This window comes from Hyperoodon ampullatus (genome assembly GCF_949752795.1).
Source record: "Hyperoodon ampullatus genome assembly, contig: scaffold_735, whole genome shotgun sequence".
Classification (NCBI taxonomy): Eukaryota; Metazoa; Chordata; class Mammalia; order Artiodactyla; family Ziphiidae; genus Hyperoodon; species Hyperoodon ampullatus.
The window spans coordinates 10,245-30,202 of NW_027640644.1; the positions used below are offsets into that span (position 1 = coordinate 10,245).

The window sequence follows — 19,958 nt, forward strand, 5'->3', positions numbered from 1 at the left end:
GTCTCTCTAAAAAGTGATCCGATCTCCATAATCCCCTCACTGATTTATCAGTTGCCAAATAACTCACCCCCCATCAACCTTGGCAGAAATCTAGAGGCATAGAGACCAGAGGCAGAAGATTAGAAGGTCAGAGGCACCATAATGAAAATGGAGATTAATTGAGGGTTTATGTAATGAATGTTCAGACCCAGCCTTCTACCTTTACTGGTCTCCCAGACAGACAGTTAGGGACAGAGCCTTGAGGCAGAAAATGAGGAGTCTTCTCTGGGATTTTCCAGTGAAATGTCCCAGACTTATTACTTTAGTGGAAATCACAGATGCTAAGCCCTCAACTATGCAGAGAGCATCCCATAAAGCTTAGTACTCAGTCATCAAAAGGTACCCTGAGCAGTTGTCTCTGGAGAGAAGTTGGGGGCTGAAGGCGTATATGGGGATTTTTTTTTTTTTTTTTTTTTTTTTTGCTGTACGTGGGCCTCTCACTGCTGTGGCCTCTCCCGTTGCGGAGCACAGGCTCCGGACGCGCAGGCTCAGCGGCCATGGCTCACGGGCCCAGCCGCTCTGCGGCATGTGGGATCTTCCCAGACTGGGGCACGAACCTGTGTCCCCTGCATCGGCAGGCGAACTCTCAACCACTGTGCCACCAGGGAAGCCGCCACTTTTACTGACTTTTAAAGACCCCAACCAACCCACCTTCAGAGTGGGGCAAAATATTTAATATAAAGTAGGTGGTGCTGCTTACTTTATTTTTTAGCAAACTACAATTCCTCCATTTGGGGCAGCCCTAAGGTTATTTTCCAAAAGACCTGTTTTTTTTCAAGTTCTAAGAAATAATATCACTCCTCTTTGGTAATTACAGTAAATTATTTACCTTTGGTACTCTTAGAAACATGCACTGGCGACATTAATTATTGAAACAATGAGTTGTATCCCACAAAAAGGTATGACCGCCGTCATGTAATATTTATCGAGGCTGGGGTGTGCCAGCACATGGGGATCCCTTTGACTCCTTTCTAACTCCCCGACTCTCACACCTCCTAGTCACTCACAGGAACTTTGTCATAACACAAATGAGCAAATGTATAATCAATTAAAAGACTTGTTCAAAACCATGAGCCATATGTCCCGATATTTGTCCCAGTTTTTCTTTTTTTCCATAGAGTTTTGCAGAGGCTTATGGGCAGGCCTAGCAATTTTAATAACCTAAATACAGACAAATAAAATGCTCTTCCTACAATGCATCCACTGAAACACAAAAATAAGGCACTTCATCTGAGCCTATGATTTTTGTGTGTGTGTGTGGTACGCAGGCCTCTCACTGCAGTGGCCTCTCCCGTTGCGGAACACAGGCTCCGGACGCGCAGGCTCAGTGGCCATGGCTCACGGGCCCAGCCGCTCCGCAGCATGTGGGATCCTCCCAGACCAGGGCACGAACCCGCGTCCCCTGCATTGGCAGGCGGACTCCCAACCACTGCGCCACCAGGGAAGCCCGCATATGATTTTTATAGAGGTGAAGTGGTAGCTTCATTTGCAAGCTACCTGTCTCTGAACACTTTTTTCTACAGACTAATGTTTACTTAAAACAGAAACGTGCCGTTTGAACTGCCCACTTATTTTAGTCAACAATATGAATTTCAAGATGTTGTGACATGTCATTGTACCTGGTACCATGGTACCAGGAAAAGCTCTTCTTCTGTTTGGTTACTGAACCAATAGACATTTAAAATGATAAACAGGTCACTACGTGTGATGATGGTTAAAAAAGATGAACTAGAGATGGCTCTTAAACTTCCCACAGCAGGTAGGGGTGCTCCCAGGGCTTAATGGAAAAGATTGGCCTTAGAGCTGAGTCACAGACTTGGATGTGAAAACTGCCTTTGCCATTTGTGAATAGAGAGCACTTCTTTCCCACTCCTAAGTTTTCCATTTTAGAAAGGCAACTCAATTGTGTCACTGTGGGCCTCGCCCTGTCCCTTTATATTCAGGAAATGTGATTTCTTTATCTAAGTGGTAGATTTGGGAAAGGTAGCTGGGAAGGCTCCTCTCAGATCCAGTTTTCACTCTCATGGGCCTGAGCTTGGTCACAGAAGGCAGACATCCCCCCTCTGCTCCCCTAAACAGACCTCCATGAGGGGGCTGCCTGCCCTGGGTCGCTGATGCTGGCCACTGGGTAGGGGGTCTGCTCACTTCAGGGGTTCAGTTACCAGGCCCACTTGGCTCAGACATGCAGCCAGCCCTCAACCTGGCCTCCAGCAGGAATAAAGGAGGTATTTTGCCTTTGACTGTTCTTTTTCTTTATTTATTAAAAGCCCCCTTGGAGATGCCCCAACATTACTTACTGCTTTTATGATCCTTAGAATGTCTCTTAACTTTTCTCAGTCTGTTTCCTCCTTTTCAAATTGATGATTGGTTGATAGGAAGATTAAATGAGAATGTACACCAGAAATCTGGCACCAAGGCCAGGGCTGGCAGGCTGTGGTCGTTTCTACTTTTCAAAGGATTTTCAAAGGACATATGTATAATCGCTTCATTTTTCTTTTCTTTTTTTTTTTTTTTTTCAGTTGCTCCTACTTTTCAAAGGACTTTTATTTATGTGAGCTCATTTGTTAAAATCTGATAACTTGTGGCGAAAGCAGAGCAAAACCAAACATATTCCAGGGCCAGCACTGGTCCTTTACAGTTATATACACAGGATGCCTATGTGAAATCAACACAGCCCATTCAGTTAGAAGAACGTACCTTCTACATGCTTAAGTCTTATTTATTGACTCAAAAACATTTACATTTCTAGCTTAACAGCAATACTGTAACCTACTCTGTCAACTCAATGTCAGGGACCGTCCTAGGCCTTACATTACTTTGTTCTTTGACTCTTCAGGACGGAGTAGCCTTGGGAGATAATATACCATTTTACAAATGAGGAAACTGAAGTTCAGAGAGAGACTTGAAAAATGTGACAACACAAAGTCAATACCCAGTGCTGCGTGGCTTTAGTAGGACCCTGTGTTAAGGAAAAGTTCACACTGACTTAAGAAGACCTTTTACTCCCAAGTCAAAAATGATTATGAATAAGCACATCATTTTTCATCTTGGAAGTGATATCAAGGATACTATTAAAATCAAAATGCACATTACTCAATAGCGTCCAAAGGCTGACTAATGATATCACTGTCTCCAAGAGGTTCACACTTTCCCAAAATAGTTTCTCACGGGCCCTGTTCATCAGAGAAAAGAGGAGAGCAAGTACACACTGGCCTCACCAATGAGGACACACCCAAATGCCCAGGACTGGAAATAAACGTCCAGGCACAGAAGAAAAGAGGTAGAAGGCAAGAAAGTACTTGCAAAGAAAAGAAAAAGAAATCCAGTTAATTCCCACATCAGCTAATGCTCCAGGCTGCTGACTGTCAACCTCCAGTGCTGGATGACACCAGTTAAGGTCCCTGTCTGTCTGCTTGGCCACCCCTGGCAGAAGGTGGTCCTGCAGATGAACGGGTGGTCTTGATATTGCTAATGTTGCTGGCCCCAGGTAAAACTCACAGCAACGGGTCACACGGAGAATGAAGTGCATCTAATCTGAAAAACTGTAAACATGATCTAGTTGGGAAACAGCTGGATGATGGAACCAGACTGGGAGCCCAGGAGAGCAAAGTCAATACCCGGCACTTGGTGGCTTTAGTAGTTATCCTCGTCAAGGATAACTGGAGCCTGTGGCCACACATCGGATAGGGCCAGGGCAGGGGGACCCATGTGGGTGTCAGATCCCCTAGACAGAGAACAGATGGTTGGGTTTGAGGTGGGCTGCATCACTTCATAGCCCAGTGACTGGCAGGTCCAAACACCTCACTGAAAAAAACCTCATTCCTGCATGTGAGTAATGGGTGGATGTTAACTGCCCCAAGTAATAGGAAAGTGATGTGAAAATTCTAAATTGCTATGCAAACAGAATCACAGATAATAATAATAATCTTGATACTCCCAGATGTGTTATAACTGAATTTATTTCTTAAATTTATATAACACTGCGGCCCCGTATATAGCTTTTTAGGTTGGCATATGTTTTATCAGAGTATAGGGAGTAGCCTGCTGGATTAACAAATAATAGTGGCCTTTTGGCCATGACAAAATACTTGTCTAAACACTGACTCTTCCAGCTGAACATGCTTCACTCAGGCCTGCCATACTTTGCTTATGAGAGTGGCATTGCAGCCTAGGGCAGCAGCAGAATGGGTCCAAGCAGCCATCAGACCTAAGTTTTATTCTCAGCTGTACCACCAAATGCCACCTAATGTGACAATGGACAAGTAAAACACTCAGCCCCAGGCTCTTTGTCTGTGAAGTGGTGCTGATAATACCTAGTCCATAAGGTGGTTGAAAGCACAGAGTGAGATGATCCGTTTAATAAAATGTATGGCAGGTGCTGCCCTGAGTATTATAATTATTATGATCTATGGCAGATACTGAGTGAAATGGCAAACTGCTGCTGAAATAGACAGTAGGTCTGTCTGGACATCCGCCACAACTATCTGTAAATATTCTTTTAAGAAATGGATTCCATCTTAAAAGAAAAAAAAGTCTAATTCATAGTAACAGAGAATAGAATGGTGGTTACCATAGGCTGGGGGGTGGAGGAAAAGAGGAGATATGGATCAAAGGGGACAAACTTTCAGTTATAAGATGAAGAAATTCTGGAAACCTGATGCACGGCATGGTGACTGCAATGAATAAAAATGTATTATATACTTGAAATTTGCTAAGAGAGTAGATCTCAAGTATTCTCACTACACCCCCCAAAATGATAATTATAGGAGGTGACTGATGTGTTAATTAGCTTGACCGTGGACATAATTTCACAATGAAGACATATTTCAAAACATCATGTATACCTTAAATTCCATAAAAGAAAACCTCATTCAAGCAGCAAAATAAAATACAAATTAAGAGCTTCCTAAAGCAGGTCTTTTTTTTCCCTAAAGTATTTCTTTTCTTGAAATCAACTCTTATTACCCCCAAGACTTATTTGAGACCAGAATACAAACCAAAATGAAGTTGCGTTCTGGAGATTTCCAAATCGGATTGGTTTCGAGATAATTTAGCTACTAACTTCAACAAGAGAAGGTGAATCAAGGTCAGCATAGAAGCTGAGAACGTTAACACATCAACATCTGGCTCAAGACATCTACATGAACTGTACTACCTTAAGTTACAACACAAACCTCTCTGCCTTAAAAAAAAAAAAAAAATCTGTAATCTTACTGACCAATCTGTGAGAGGTGTTGAGTGGATCACCTAAGTAATGCTGGCAAAGCACCTTGAAGAGGAAAAAGCAGGATATTAAATATCACTAGTCAAAGGTGCTTATCTTCCAAGGGACTATCTCTAGAAAATCTTTAATTCCAGGCTGGTGACCTTCTGCCACCATGCACATTTCTGAGAGCCCTTTAGAAATTAGCTTCAAAGAAAGAAATAGGAAAGTTAATCTGCCGATGGAGGGGGAAGGGGGCAGGCAGGGGTGGAACGGGGTTGGCAGGGACAGGAGGAAGGATTATTAGCATAACCAGCCTTTTGGGTTGTTCATTCTTCTCCTTTTCTATTACTGAGATCATGGGAAAGGGCGGGTCTTGAAAAAATAAACATGAATTTCTCCCAAAGAACTCTCCAATTTGCACGTTCCTTGCTAATATACCAAGTATTAGTACACAGCACAATATGTAACTAGATATACATGAGATCATCCTTAGCCTGCCAAAAGACCAAGTCCAACCCAAAGGATCTGGAATCCTAGACTGGGAGATAAATGCGAAGAGTTAGGGGGTGGACAATGTAACAGCCACTTCCAGGTACAGGGAGGCTATCAAGAGGCCCCCACTACTGGCTCCAGAATGATCTCCACTGTTACCCAACAGCCAGTGCAACTGTTTACACACGAGTTTAGTTACACCTTCCAAACTGGTCACTATTGGAAGCCCCGTGACTAGTCCCCTTAGGCACAAACCACGTGGGCGAATCTGTTCTGAAAAGGGAAGTCTGCAAGATGAAAGCAACCTAACAAGAGAGGGACAGGGCCCCGCAGCTGCCCCGTTTCTCTCTTTTTGTAGACACATGGCATGTATGTCAACAGAACTGAAAGGCAATGGAAAATCCTCATTCCTTAGTGATCAACTGGTAAAGAATGCCTTTCTAGACATTTTTGCTGGGAAACACCCAGGTTGCTAGCTATTAAATCACAGATCTTTTTTTAAAATATATTATTTTTCTTTATTCTTTTTTTTTTGAGCTGTGCCACACAGCTTGTGGGATCTTAGTTCCCTGACCAGGGATCAAACCTGGGAGCCCAGCAGTGGAAGTGTGTAGTTCTAACCACTGGACTGCCAGGGAGTTCCCTCATTTTCTTTTTATTTAGTTAAAATTAGATTTATTCCTAGAGAGAAAGCATAAACTAACAGAATCTCAAGGTTGAACTGTACTTTGAGATTCTAGAAGACTTTCTACATTGCCCTTGATAGGTGGTTGTTCAGGCCAGGTTTGACCACCACCAAGAGCAAGCATATTAGTGAGGACAGAAGCCCAAATTAAACTGGCTTAAGACACCCCAGGGGTGGGGGCAGGTTGAGATTAATGTACTGGTTTATATAGTGGGAAAGTCTGAGTGGTGCAACTTCAGGCATGGCTGCATCCAGCCACGGCTAAAAAGATGGTAGGAATTCTTCGTCTTCATGCTCCATCCCCAGGAGCTTTGGGTTTACATCACCTTTACAGCTTAGCAACCCCAAAGGCTAGACAAAAATCTCATTAGAATGGCTGAGATTTTATATTTCACCTCAATGTAGTCACTATAACCCAGGACAAGGAATCCTCTGAATGGCCAGATTTGAGGCCCATCCTTGGGGAAGAGGAGAGGGAGGGATTCAGCCTACACCAGGTGTAGGGGTTTGAGCATCAGATCCTGTCACTGCCACCTAAAGAAAGTGGGATGGGTGTCTGCAGGTGAAAATCCATGTCCCTAAGTGATTTCTGCTCTTCTCCCATCTTTGAATAACTGCCAGAAATCATACTGAATTAAATGTTTCTGCCCACAGTACACATCCCAATGACATGTGGGGTCATTCAAGGCAAGTGTAATTAACTGGGTAGCCTGCACAGTATTTTTAGAGCACTATTACACCTTCTACTTCATATCTATGTAAAGGCCAACTATTTCCATTCCTTTAAAGATGGCTTCTATGCCATAATTTTTAGTATAATAATTTTCTCCATAATTTTCATAACTTGCCGCTGAATATAAGCTGTAACTGTTGTTAGTTCTTTTTCAAGCACATTCAATAAGAACTTAGAATTAGAAACAGCATAATGAAGAACATGTGTCTAAATATAATCTTTCATGCTAAAAAAAGGGATACAGAGGATGGCACCGCCCCATGTTAAGAATACTAACAAGTCTGAGATCCCAGAGGGCGGAGTGTGAAATTCTCCGCTGGTTCCCTTCTCACACTGAATGATGCAGATAGAGAGTGGAGTGGTGTGAAAACATACATGTATAACTGAGTCACGCTGCTGTACAGAAGACATTAACACAACATTCGAAAGCAACTATACTTCAATAAAATTTTTTTTAAAAAGGAGGCAAAAAGGAGGCAACCTAGAGCCATATGGCCAGTGATTCTGCCACTCACCAGCTGTGTCTCCTGGGGTGAGTTACTTCAGCTGTCTGTACCTCAGTTTCTTCATCTTTTTAATGGAGCAGAGAAATGATCTCATAGGGGTTTTTGTGCAATGTAAATGAGTTCATTCTAAACTATTCAGTACTAATTCTAAAACACTTAGAATAGTGCCTGGCACATAGTAGGAGCTGTTTTCAGCACCATCACCACAAGCACCACCACCTTATCTCCTGATGCCATGGCATCTAATGAACAGTATTCCATTTATGTCACGGGGGCTGGCTGACCTGGATCATAACACGGCAATTACAAGAGCCATACCAGACAGTTGCTTTCAATAGTTATGTCGGAAGAAATGAAAGAACCTGTCTATTATACTCATCCTCGACAACCAGGCTTCAGTTGAGAGTAAACCCTGTTCTTTATTACCTCCTGTTGGGAAAGGAATGTTTCTAAGAGCAACAAATGTTACTCTAAGACATCCTGACACACACAAATCTCAGCTTATAAAACAAATACATTAGATGTTGACTGACCAATATACAAAAAGATCCCAGCCATAGTTGCTTTCAGGCAGTGGTTCCTAACTAAAGGTGCATCCCAGTATCATCTGTGGAACTTTGAAAAACACATGTGCCCGAGAACCCAGCCAGGGAGACTCCAATTCGGTACACATCTTAATCTCCAAAGAGCCACTTGGTAATTCCAATGTGTGCCCTCAACTAAGAACTCTGAGTAGGAATCAGGGGCTTTCAACTCTGGGTGCATTTAAAAATCGCATGACAAGCCCCCCCAGGGCCCCGGAATGAGGAACTGAACAATCATGTCCTTAAAGGTTCTCCGGGTGATTCTTGGGAGCAATCGGGGCTGAGTGTTACTGCCTTAAATAATAAAACCTTCTGACAAATGCAAGACATGATTAATTTACATACACATTTTCAGAAGCATATCTACAGGTGATTCTTTTTTTTTTTTTTTTGCGGTGTGCAGGCCTCTCACTGTTGTGGCCTCTCCCGTTGCGGAGCACAGGCTCCGGACGCGCCGGCTCAGCAGCCATGGCTCACGGGCCCAGCTGCTCCGTGGCATGTGGGATCTTCCCGGACCGGGGCACGAACCCGTGTCCCCTGCATCGGCAGGCGGACTCTCAACCACTGTGCCACCAGGGAAGCCCTCTACAGGTGATTCTTGATTACAAGGTAAAGGGAAGGTAAAGGAAAACAGAGTTCATGGATAATCCAGTATCACAGTACAAACATGTCAACTCTTGATATCCATGGGGGAATTAAGTAGTTTACAAACTAATCATGACTAAGGCCCAGCAAGGAATGGGGATGGGCTTCCTTCTCTCAGCCTTACTCCCCAGCTCTGGCCTCCACACCTCTGGCCTCCACACCGGCCTTCAAACCAGCACAGGTTCTTAGGAACATGGGGGTGGCAGGCCTAACCACCCTGGACCTCAACTGTACTTTAACTGTGGTTAATGTGCAAACGGATTAATCAGCAGCAGAATAATAAAGAGGCAACTATGCTTTGTATGGGTGAACTCTACTCTTGTTAAAAAAAAAAAAAAAAACTCACGCTAAGTTAATTTTTATTCATTTTTCACCTTTTCTTGTCAAAGCAACTTTAACTGGGCAATGACAAGGCAGTTTTAAATCGGACAGTAAGTCATATATCATTGCTAAATTTAGGAATTCTAAATATTTCAGATTTCTTGCATGCTTTCAGACAAAATCAATACTGCGGACAAACTCCGTTTTGAAATTTATCCATGCAGATTTTGAGACATGATAGACATCAACTAATAATTTTTTGTCACCTAATTCTAACGTAAGGTGTTTAAATGCACTTCTGAAGTAAATGCTTCTCATGAGTCATGCCCAGTGTAACTAGACTCTTCCCTCTTAAAGCCTCTCTTTTGAGGAATTAGCCTTTTCTCTCTCTTCTATGATAAATGAGACATGGGATGAAATAAGTTAATACACCTCTTTCAGAATTTGTTTTCCCCTTTCCTCCAAGTTTTTATTTTATTTTAATTTAATTTAATTTTATACAAAATAAAAACATTGAAAAAGCTGTATAAGGAATATTCATATACTCTCAACCTAGATTCAACAATTAACATTTGGCCATATTTGATTTTTTTCTCTCACTCCATGCATATGCTTTTGGTTGAACCATCTGAAAATAAATAGCTGACAAAGATTACTTCATTCCTGAAAACTTCAGCAGGCATACCCCTGGAAGAGAGATATTCCCTGTATAGTTTCAATACTATTATCACTGTTCGGAAAATGAACAATAATTTCCTAACAGTATAGCTTGTACATTTTCAAATGCCCCCAACTGTCCCTAAAATGTCTTTATGATATTCATATCTTTTTTTCCAAGTCTCCGGTGAATTTATCATGGAGTCATGTGATGTGCTCATTAAACGTGCTCGTTCCATGAGAAATGCCTGTCAGACCACGGATTCTCTGTGGCCATTAAAGAAAGCAGCTTCCTGCTTCTGTAGTTATCAACTTAAGATTTATCTGTAAAGCTTTCAAGGTGTCCTAAGCTCTCCTTTCTTCTGACTGGCCTACAGAGGGTTTGTGATGTCCGCAGAGGTATTTTTGAAATTGGAGCAGGAACAAACTATACAAAAGAACATCAGCTTTACCTCAAATGTTCTCTCTAGCCTTCATTTCTTTTCACGAATCCTTCATTCTGAGTAAATGTTGCCCCGCCATTCTACCTGAGTAAGTAGGTCTCGGCAGTAGCTAACAGGTAATGGTGTGAGAACACTCAGAAGCCTGTTTGTAGCCTTGTAGCATCACAAGCATTTATATTTTACTTTAAGGTTGATGTGCAGAAATTGAGAGGCTGTGTAACTATGGTGGTAAAAGTGGTGGAGATGGCGGTGCAGGTGATGGTGGCAGTGGAGGTGAGGTCACGGTGATAATGGTGGTGGCGGCCTCCATTTCAGGCCCTTGCCCCTCAAACAAGTATATATTTAGAAATATAAACCATAAATCGGGTCAACTGACAATTTGCTACTCCATTACATAATAGCAAAATGCTCAAGGAATCTCCTTTTACTTGCAATTTTGTAAGTTTTGTGGGGTTCCCTTAGAGCACAGAGAATTTCACGTATTTCTACACTTTTAAGTGTTAGCAATATATCCACGAACATTTCATTTCAATTGGGAACATAAAGAGATCAGGGTCACCCAACTAGGATAATGACCACAGCCGACAAAGCAGAGAGTTCTTCAGAAAATCTCAACCAATACCTGGGCAACACTTTACACCCAAGAACTTAGCTTCATCATTTGAGATAAGTGCTTTCTCTGGTGCTAACGCCCATTTAAACCATGGCATGTACCTATAATCATTCTACAAAGGGTGTTTTTTTTTTTTTTGTGGTACGCGGGCCTCTCACTGTTGTGGCCTCTCCCGTTGCGGAGCACAGGCTCCGGACGCGCAGGCTCAGCAGCCATGGCTCACGGGCCCAGCCGCTCCACGGCATATGGGATCCTCCCAGACCGGGGCACGAACCCGTATCCCCTGCATCGGCAGGCGGACTCTCAACCACTGCGCCACCAGGGAGGCCCTACAAAGGGTGTTTTTTTGACCAAACACTGAAGAGTCACTGCAGTCAGCTCTGTAAGACCTGCTTGCTAAGAATGTTCCAGAGAGTATAAAGCACTAACATACGTATTGTAGGTCCTTATGAAGTACAACGTACATCTGTGTGTCTGGAAGTCGGCACCTCCAGACAGATGGGAACCCTCAAGGTGTGACGACCCGCAGCTTAACCTCTAACTTGGTGATGATAAGTGTCCATCACTTATTCATCTGCCCCAATTTACCTTCATTATGTAGTGAATCAACAAGTCCAGCATAATTTCACCATTTACATTGTTTAAATATTACAGGCCACCTTCAAAATTAGTTTTATGGTCCAGTTTCATCCATCACCAGCTCCTGACCGTGCACATTTAACATCAGGTATTGTGTGAATCTAGAATAATGACCCATCCTGAGCCCCTACGCAGCAGGACTCTGTTACTGAGTCTTCCTGTAATAAACCAGTATCTATTCAACCGCAGTTAACGGAAAGAAGAAATTGCATAAACACCAAATGAACCTAGCAGGGGTTCTAGTAGAAAGCAAAATACTGGCACGCCTTGAGAAGGCCCATCCCAGGCAGCTTTGAAGCTAGGGGAGCAAAAACATGACCAATCTAATCTTTAACTTGCTAAAAACAATTTCAGCAAATTCCAACACGCATACATAGTTTGTTGAGCAAAACCTAACCTTCCTGTGGATAATGTCAGCAACTTTAGCTACCAGTTATTACTACCTCTCTTTTATTTACTTATTTATATGTTTATTTATTTTATTTATTTATTTTTGGCCTCGCTGCATGGCTTGTGGGATCTTAGTTCCCTGGCCAGGGGTTGAACCTGGGCCCTCAGCAGTGAGAGTGTGGAGTCCTAACCACTGGACCGCCAGGGAATTCCCTTAACTCTCTTTTTTAAAAACTGCAAGGTTTGGCCAAGAAATGAGAAAGGTATCCATGCCTTTCCTAGAACTTTTCTAAGTTCCTCTTTGTGGGATGAGATTGATATGCAGAAGAGAGGGATATTTCGATTTATGGTACAATTGATTTTTTCTTTAACTGGCAGTACAGGAAGACTTACAAATGCAAAACCAAACATGCAGAAACAGAGTTTTTGTCATGCGACAAAGAATGTGATTCCATCATACAAATGAAAGTTTAAGGACGGAAGAAGATTTGACAAAGAACGCATACCTGCTCTTTGGATGGCACCAGGAGTTCTTCAATCGTCATGCTGTCCCGCGCGAAGGAGCTTCTGTTCAAGGTGTAAGACCTATCCGAACTGAAGGAGCGGAGGCTGTTGTAGTTACAGTTAACCATTCAAGAGTGGGAGATGACGATGAGATGGATAAAAGAACGTTAATGCATGCAACTTTAAGAACAGGCAAGATGGCCAAAAACATCAACAAAAGTCGTTCTTGAAAAGACATCATCAAAAATAAAATCCCTTATACTTTAGGAAATCTCTTAAGCTTAGACAACCTCATGATCAGGTTTTGTTTAAAATTAGGTGAGTTGGTGTTCAATCTCTGAGAAGGTGAAATGTGTGGAAAGTTGGACATTTCACTATGACAGTCAAACCAACATGACTCCAGATGACTGCAGATAATTTGATAACTAGAGAGATTTTTCTTGGTTAAGATCTTCTTTTAGAGTCTCCTCCCTTTCTGGTCCATATTTGTCTATCTCGCACTATTGAATGGAATGATGGTGCTGTAAATGTATCCGTTAATAAGGCTTTGGGAACTAGATGTGGATTTAACCTATCGAGAGCTCTGGTTTATAGTGGTTTCTCATGGAAAACATGAAGAAGGAAGGAGGGTTATGAATACACCTTACATTATCTTCTTTGCCATCTTTCTGGCCTGGAAAAATTCAAATTCCATGTATGGTTATCTTGTCTTTCCTTACTGTACGCTTTTTTTCTTTGTTTCTTCTCTTCTCCTTTCTAGCCTCTCTCAAATCCTCTACACAGCCTTTGAACTTCCCAGAATGCAGGACTCCTGACGTCCTGAAGTGCCATTCACCACCTTGACCTCTAAACTAAATACCAAGAGGGCTTGGGGGATGGGCAAAATGGGTGAAGGTGGTCAAAACGTATAAACTTCCAGTTATAAAATGTGAATACTTCACATTTAGTTACTTGCTTATTTTCATTTTCTCAAATTACATTTTATTTTATATGACTTCCAGTTATAAGTCCTGAGGATTTACTGTACAGCATGCTGACCATCGTTTATAATACTGTTTTGTATGTTTGAAAGTTGGTAAGAGAGATTTTTTTTTTTTGGCTGTGCCACGCAGCATGTGGGATCTTAGTTCCCCGACCAGGGATCGAACCCGTGGCCCCTGCAGTGGAAGTGCAGAGTCTCAACCACTGGACCGCCAGGGAATTCCTGAGAGTAAATCTTAAAAGTTCTCATAATAATAATAATAAAAAAAAAGTGTAATTATGCATGGTGATGAATGTTAACTAGACTTATTGTGATGACAGTTTTGCAATATATATGTATATTGAATCATTATGTTATATACCTGAAACTAACATAATGTTATATGTCAATTATATCTCAACTTAAAAAAAAAAGAGACCAATAGAGTCAGGGACCCTGGTAACCCTGCATATATCCACAAAGGGCACACAGGCAGGCTGGAATGGCAGCTCATCTGAGCCTTGGCGGAACCCCTGTGATCCTTCAGAAACCAAGAGGATGGAGGCTGGTGAAGAGCTGCTCCGAGGCCATCTTCCACTTGCCTCCCTACCAGGTAGGCTGTTGTGAGGTAGCTTTTCACTGCCTCCCATTTTGAAAGAGGTCTGAGGCTTCCTGCTGTGCCCTCCTTGGAAGAGATTGGACTGGAATTGGCTCCTGAGCGATGGGGCAGCCCACAGCTAGCGTGGTAGACATACAGCCCCTTTGGTTTTGGTGTCATCCTTTCTGGTGTGGAAGACAAGGGCCACGGGAAGTTAGCCCCGCCTAGGAAGTAATAAACTGTCTGAATTTAAACGTGGCTGCTCGAATCTTTACCAGCAGAATCTGGCAGACTTTGGCCTGGCTGTGCCTTTCTCTGTGCTTGACAGGGGAACGAGCAAAGGAGAGGTAACTGAGGAATGATGCTGTGCTTGCACAAAATGATTCCTTCCCCCACTGCCTATATTAAAGGCATACATGGATATATTTTAGATACACCAAAGAGTATCCAAAAGTGGGGATTTTTATATCAAGATACAGAGGCCCCCAAATGACAGGCATAATTCTAAGTGTCTACACAAGTGGCTAGGTCCATGCTTCTAGGATGAGAGCCTTACTTTCTCCAAAATAACCATCATTCTACAGAGTCATTATTTGGTGTATTCAGCAAATACTTACGAAGTGACTATTATGAGAGGGACACAATATCAGAAAATGGATATAGAAGCAAAAAAAAAAAAAAAAAAAGAGCATTATCCCTGCATAGAGCTTACCCAGTAAGCCATGTGACTCTGACCTCTTGCACCGTTGGGCCTCCAGTGCCCAATCATATATGACCTATCACTCTTTTTTTTTCCTGTTTTTGTTGCAAACTTTTGTTACTCCTGTTTCTAGCCCCATCCCTTCTCTCAGATGCAATGTAAGCTTCCTAAAAGCAGGAATTCTCTTTCTACTTTCTAACTCAACACTATCCAACAGAACTTTCTTTTCCAACAGAATGATGGACACATACTCAATCTGCACTGTCCAATATACTGAGCACCTGAAGTGCGGCTAGTGTGATGGAAGAACTGCAGTTAATTTTATTTAATTTTAATTCATTTTAATTTAAGTAATCCTATGTGCCTGGCAGCTAGACCATTAGATAGTGCAACTTCTACGTACTTATAGCAAGACTCCATTTTGCCCCCGTGATGTGATTTGAGAGGCACAGGAAGTTCTACACTCTGCATCAGATATTTGTTTCTTTAAATTTTGGTTCCCATGGCATATGGTAATATTGGTGGTACGTGAGAACGGTTTTTGTATTGTATATGTGAACAAACACAAATTTTTTTTTAATGATGACACATTCATTTTAACTTTAGTTTTTAAACGTATCTAAGATGTGTGTGTTTTTTTAAAAAAACATCCTTTCTTTCTTTTAACTTACGTAGGAGTGCCAACGAAAGAACAGAGCCTAGAATTGGGAGCTACCAATGGAAAAGTCTAAAGATGTCCTCATTTTACATAATGTCATTTGACATAATTCCTACTCCTGACTAATTTACATTAGGCAGATGGAGCCGATTAACAGCATCAAGCTGCACTCTAAATCCTTAATATACTGAAGTATTGATACTTTCAGCTACTAAAATGAGAGATTATTTGCATGGGGGTCTGGAAGGCATTCAATTGTTTTTCACTGAGGTCAACGATATTATTTGCAGCCATCAGTATACCCTAAGTGTTAAACGGAGGAAACGTTAGAAAAACACATGCTTCAGATTTCTGAAGTTATACTAAAGTACCTAGCACAACTCAGAACAGCACCCAGCAAACAAACAGCCCTTCCAATCAAGACTTTTCCTTTAAACCCAGTGCAATTTCTCCAGTTACTTCATGCACTATACAACTTTGTTAAGGGAAATAAATTCCTCACGTATTCAGTCAACTTTGCATAAGTACACATTACTTGTCATACATTTAGTTACTTGCTTATTTTCTCAAATCACAAAACCGATTTTCTAAAGCTGAGCAGAGAAATAAAAAAGAAAAAGCACATGGCAGCACAGCATAGCACAGCACAATGCTGAAGAAAATAAAGGTGAGAAAATGAGTCAAGGAAGGGCAGAGAAACACTGTCAAGGTGCCATATCATCTTACCTGATCTTGGGACTATTTTAAAGTATTTTTAGAAAAAACAGAAGAAGTAGAAAGCAAAAAAATCAGACAGGGAAAAAAGAAAAAAAATGTTATGGTTGAATGAGTTACACATTTAATGTATTCCTTTCTAAATGTTACACTCAGAATATTATACTTGGTAACAGTTTAACAGTACTTTAAAAAACATATTGGCTTTATAGATAATTTGCCTCTGAGCATAACATCAGTTGCCAATGTAAAAAAATGAGTTACATATAATAGCAACAAATAATAATGGTGCAATCCAAACTAGAAGTATGAAAGCCTCAAAAATGTCTTGTGAAAAATTTATAAGAGACAATATACTGGTTTCAACTCTCACTGGAGGTCAGTTGCTACAATTCCCTATATACAAATGATTGAGTCATGAAATGTAGCTTTTATATATTATCTGAGGAAGAGAATCAGCTAGTTATTGGATTACAAAAGCTCTTAAATCTCTAAATAGACTTTTCCCTTGAGGTCCCTTAAGATTCTGCAATATTTTCAGTTGTAACTTGTTATCTGTGATTACCTGAAATAAGACTTGTTTTTAAAAACTTATTTGCCCCTTCTTATTAATGACACCTGCTACAATAAGATTTTAAGGCCTTTTATAAATATATATATATATAAAGCCAAAATTCTAATAAGTTACATGAGGCTCCAAATTCTATTAAACAAAAAAAGATTAACTCAAAGAAAAATCAATTCAGTGTCTAAACTGGCCATATCAACGGACACTGAGAATAAACTCCCAGGTTTATTTAGAGGGAAGTGCCATTTACTATTAGAAAATGAAACTTTTAACAACAGATCCTTAAACTATAGGAAAATGTCCCCAGGGTGCTAGCTTAGAAGGTTTAATTATTAGCTTAAAATAACCTGACTGTCAGCAAACATGCTGTTCATCCAACCAGGGAAAAGAAGTCCCCAAATTCTGGACAAGGCTCTGTTTCTGTCAACCAGTTTCAGGCTGGAGCCAAGGTTTTCCACGTACAAAAGCTGTAGCTTCAGTTTTCAGAGCTGAATTTGCTACCATTCTACCTGTGACTTTTGGTTAAGTCACTGTTTCACTCTTAACATGTCCCTTCTAAACAAACTAATGGCATACTTTTCAAAGAGATACTCAGTTGACAGACAATTCCAATAAACAATACATAATTTTTTCCCAAGAATGCTCTCTATTAAGTCTCAACCATAAATTGTTCTTTCAGTCACGAAGAGAGAATAGTGAACAATCAACACAATATTTCTTACTTATTGGAAAAGAGGATCTTTCTTTCACTATGGAACAAAACTTAATTTTAAAACATGTGACCTAGATTGGTTCTCTCCGTTTTGCCAGTGAGCTCTTTTGCTATTATGCTTGAAGCACTACTGCCACGTGGGGAAAAAAAGAACAAACAATTAACACATTCAATTGCATAAAATTAATGACTGAAAACCACAAAAGAAGACAGCAGAGCATGTGTACATTTCACCAAATTCACATCCTTATCCAAAGAGCAAACTTGGGGATAATGTGAAAAATGAAAATGATTTCGGTTTATGACACATCATGGTTGTTGTAAATTAACTGTGAGAAAAGAGCAACGATAAAATACCTGGCAGAACGGGCCCCCAGACTGAAGCCCATGTAGCCCTCTGCAGGCAGAGAATCATCGCCCAATTCCTTAAGGTCTTGTGGCCCAAGATACTTGTCCGTGTCGCCTGTCATTGCATCTTCACCTGCAGATGCACAAAGCAAGCCCAAATCAGAAGCTTCCCTTTTGAAAATGTGTCTGTTGGGGAGAAAACTGTTCCTCCGGTCATTGGCCAATCACCCATTTTTCTCATGTTCATTTCCCCTCATCCCCACCAGATAATATTTGAAACAGCCATTAGAAGGAAAAAGTATAGGTAGAGGTTAGTTCATCATTTCAATAGTAAATTATTGTGACCACCTAGAGGGGTAGGATAGGGAGGGTGGGAGGGAGATGCAAGAGGGAGGGGATATGGGGATATATGTATACGTATAGCTGATTCACTTTGTTATACGGCAGAAACTAACACACCATTGTAAAGCAATTATACTCCAATAAAGATGTTAAAAAAAATAGTGAATTTAAGCAGCAGAAAGAGCTCCTGGCATTAGGTACCAATTTTAAACCGTTTCTGTATCTCCTTCCTCCCTGCCTCAAGCCCCAGCTGACTAGAAAGGTTGATCTTTTCTGTCAGCTAGAGTTTTCCCGGCCCAACCATGATGAGGGCAGCTTGTTTGAATGGACCTGGATTGCAAAATAAGAGGCACCTCTTCATTACTGTTCTGCAAATTATATGTGGGAAGGGAACCGACTTTATTTTAAATGTTCTTCTCGCACCCAGGATCTCAATTTGGGGTTTATGTAAAAAACTAGCAAGTTATTTAATCTGAAACTACAACTGCTCAACTGGGGAACCTTGAAACACATCCATTTTGAACTGTTTCGAAATCTATCAAATTAACAACTCAGTCCAGCTGCCCCAGTGCTTGAACCCTGCTTGGAAAGCAGCTCTACCTTCAATAGAGATCAAATGGGGGCTTCAGCAGTTGTAAAGAAGGATGATATAAATTGCTCTTGAGCCATCTATACAAAGAGTTAATTGCATAAAATACTTTTACTAGCTACACACGTATAACATGACCTCACACGGGAATAAACCACATTCCAGGGGTGACAGGGCAGGTTTTCCAGATGCCTTTTGCCCTCTGGGACATTTCCCATCCTTCTCAAAATGCAGCACGGGCTGTGGAAAAGTTCCTTTCACAAACAGGCAAACCCTATCTCCTTTTTATGACTCTTGTTCTACTGGATACAAGCTTGGCTGGCCGAGCAGGATTTCAAAGGAGTACATGTTATGTTTTCTCAAAGGTAAGCGATTTCACCCACTCCAGCTCTATTTTCCAGTCCTTCATTCAGCACTGTTTATAATTTCCATTCATTTAAACTCGGGAAACCACAAGAGCTCAGCTTTTAAGCTACCAATCAAGTCTAAAAATCCAATATCAACTACTGTTTTCGCAAGTGTAAAAACCAAACAGATCAACTTTCCACAGCTACCCGGACACCCGGTACCAAGAGATTATTTTAAGTAACTATTTACAGCTGGGCTATTTGCACACTCACTACATAGCAAACAAAAACAGCACACACCAAGTACGACTTAAAGAAAGATCTTACTCTGTGGCAAAGCCATTTCCACCAGGCTGGGCTGATCAAATGTTTTCCTGATGTCTCCAGGAATCCCTGAAGCAGTGATTTAGACTCTACCTCCAAATCAGCCCAAACAAACCAATTCCTGGGTTGGATCCACTGTCTTCACCACTTCCTCCAAGTTCCTCTCAGCATCTTCGTCTCCTCGCCAGCAACTGAAGAATTACACATCTTTTCCTGCCCATCAGTGTTCAAAGATTTTCAATATTTCAGATGAAAAAAAAAAAAACCAACAACAAACCAAACCCCAAATCTGGCTACATTTCATTGAGATCAAGATCCTTTTTGATCACTCCGCAGACATCCTTTTAAAACTCCTTCTGATTGGATTAAAAACTCCTCTGGCAAGCCTCTAGCAGGATCGAATGGTGACATAAATGCAAGCCCCTGAGTTATTTGTATGTAAATATGAGGACTGCTCCAGTGTAGACTTGCGGTAATTTGATACCGATGCCCGGTGCCTAACCGGGTAGCCAAGGCAGCCTGAAATCTAGGGAGGGCCGGCGAGTGAGCCACTGCATTTAATTAGGAGGCGACTCTTCTCCAACCTGAAGGAAGAAACGGCCAACCCAGGTAGAGAGGAAAAACAGGAGAAGAAAACAAA

The 19,958-nt window shown here is 41.3% G+C and overlaps 1 long non-coding RNA gene across 1 annotated transcript; it reads right to left on the reverse strand.

Moving 5' to 3' along the window:
* Nucleotides 1–8,502: 8,502 nt before the first annotated feature.
* LOC307070084 lies at nucleotides 8,503–17,753 on the reverse strand. Its single transcript, XR_013811529.1, has 3 exons — nucleotides 17,726–17,753; nucleotides 12,460–12,562; nucleotides 8,503–8,842 (listed from the first exon to the last, which is right to left on the reverse strand). It is a non-coding gene; the product is annotated as an uncharacterized lncRNA (long non-coding RNA).
* Nucleotides 17,754–19,958: the final 2,205 nt, after the last annotated feature.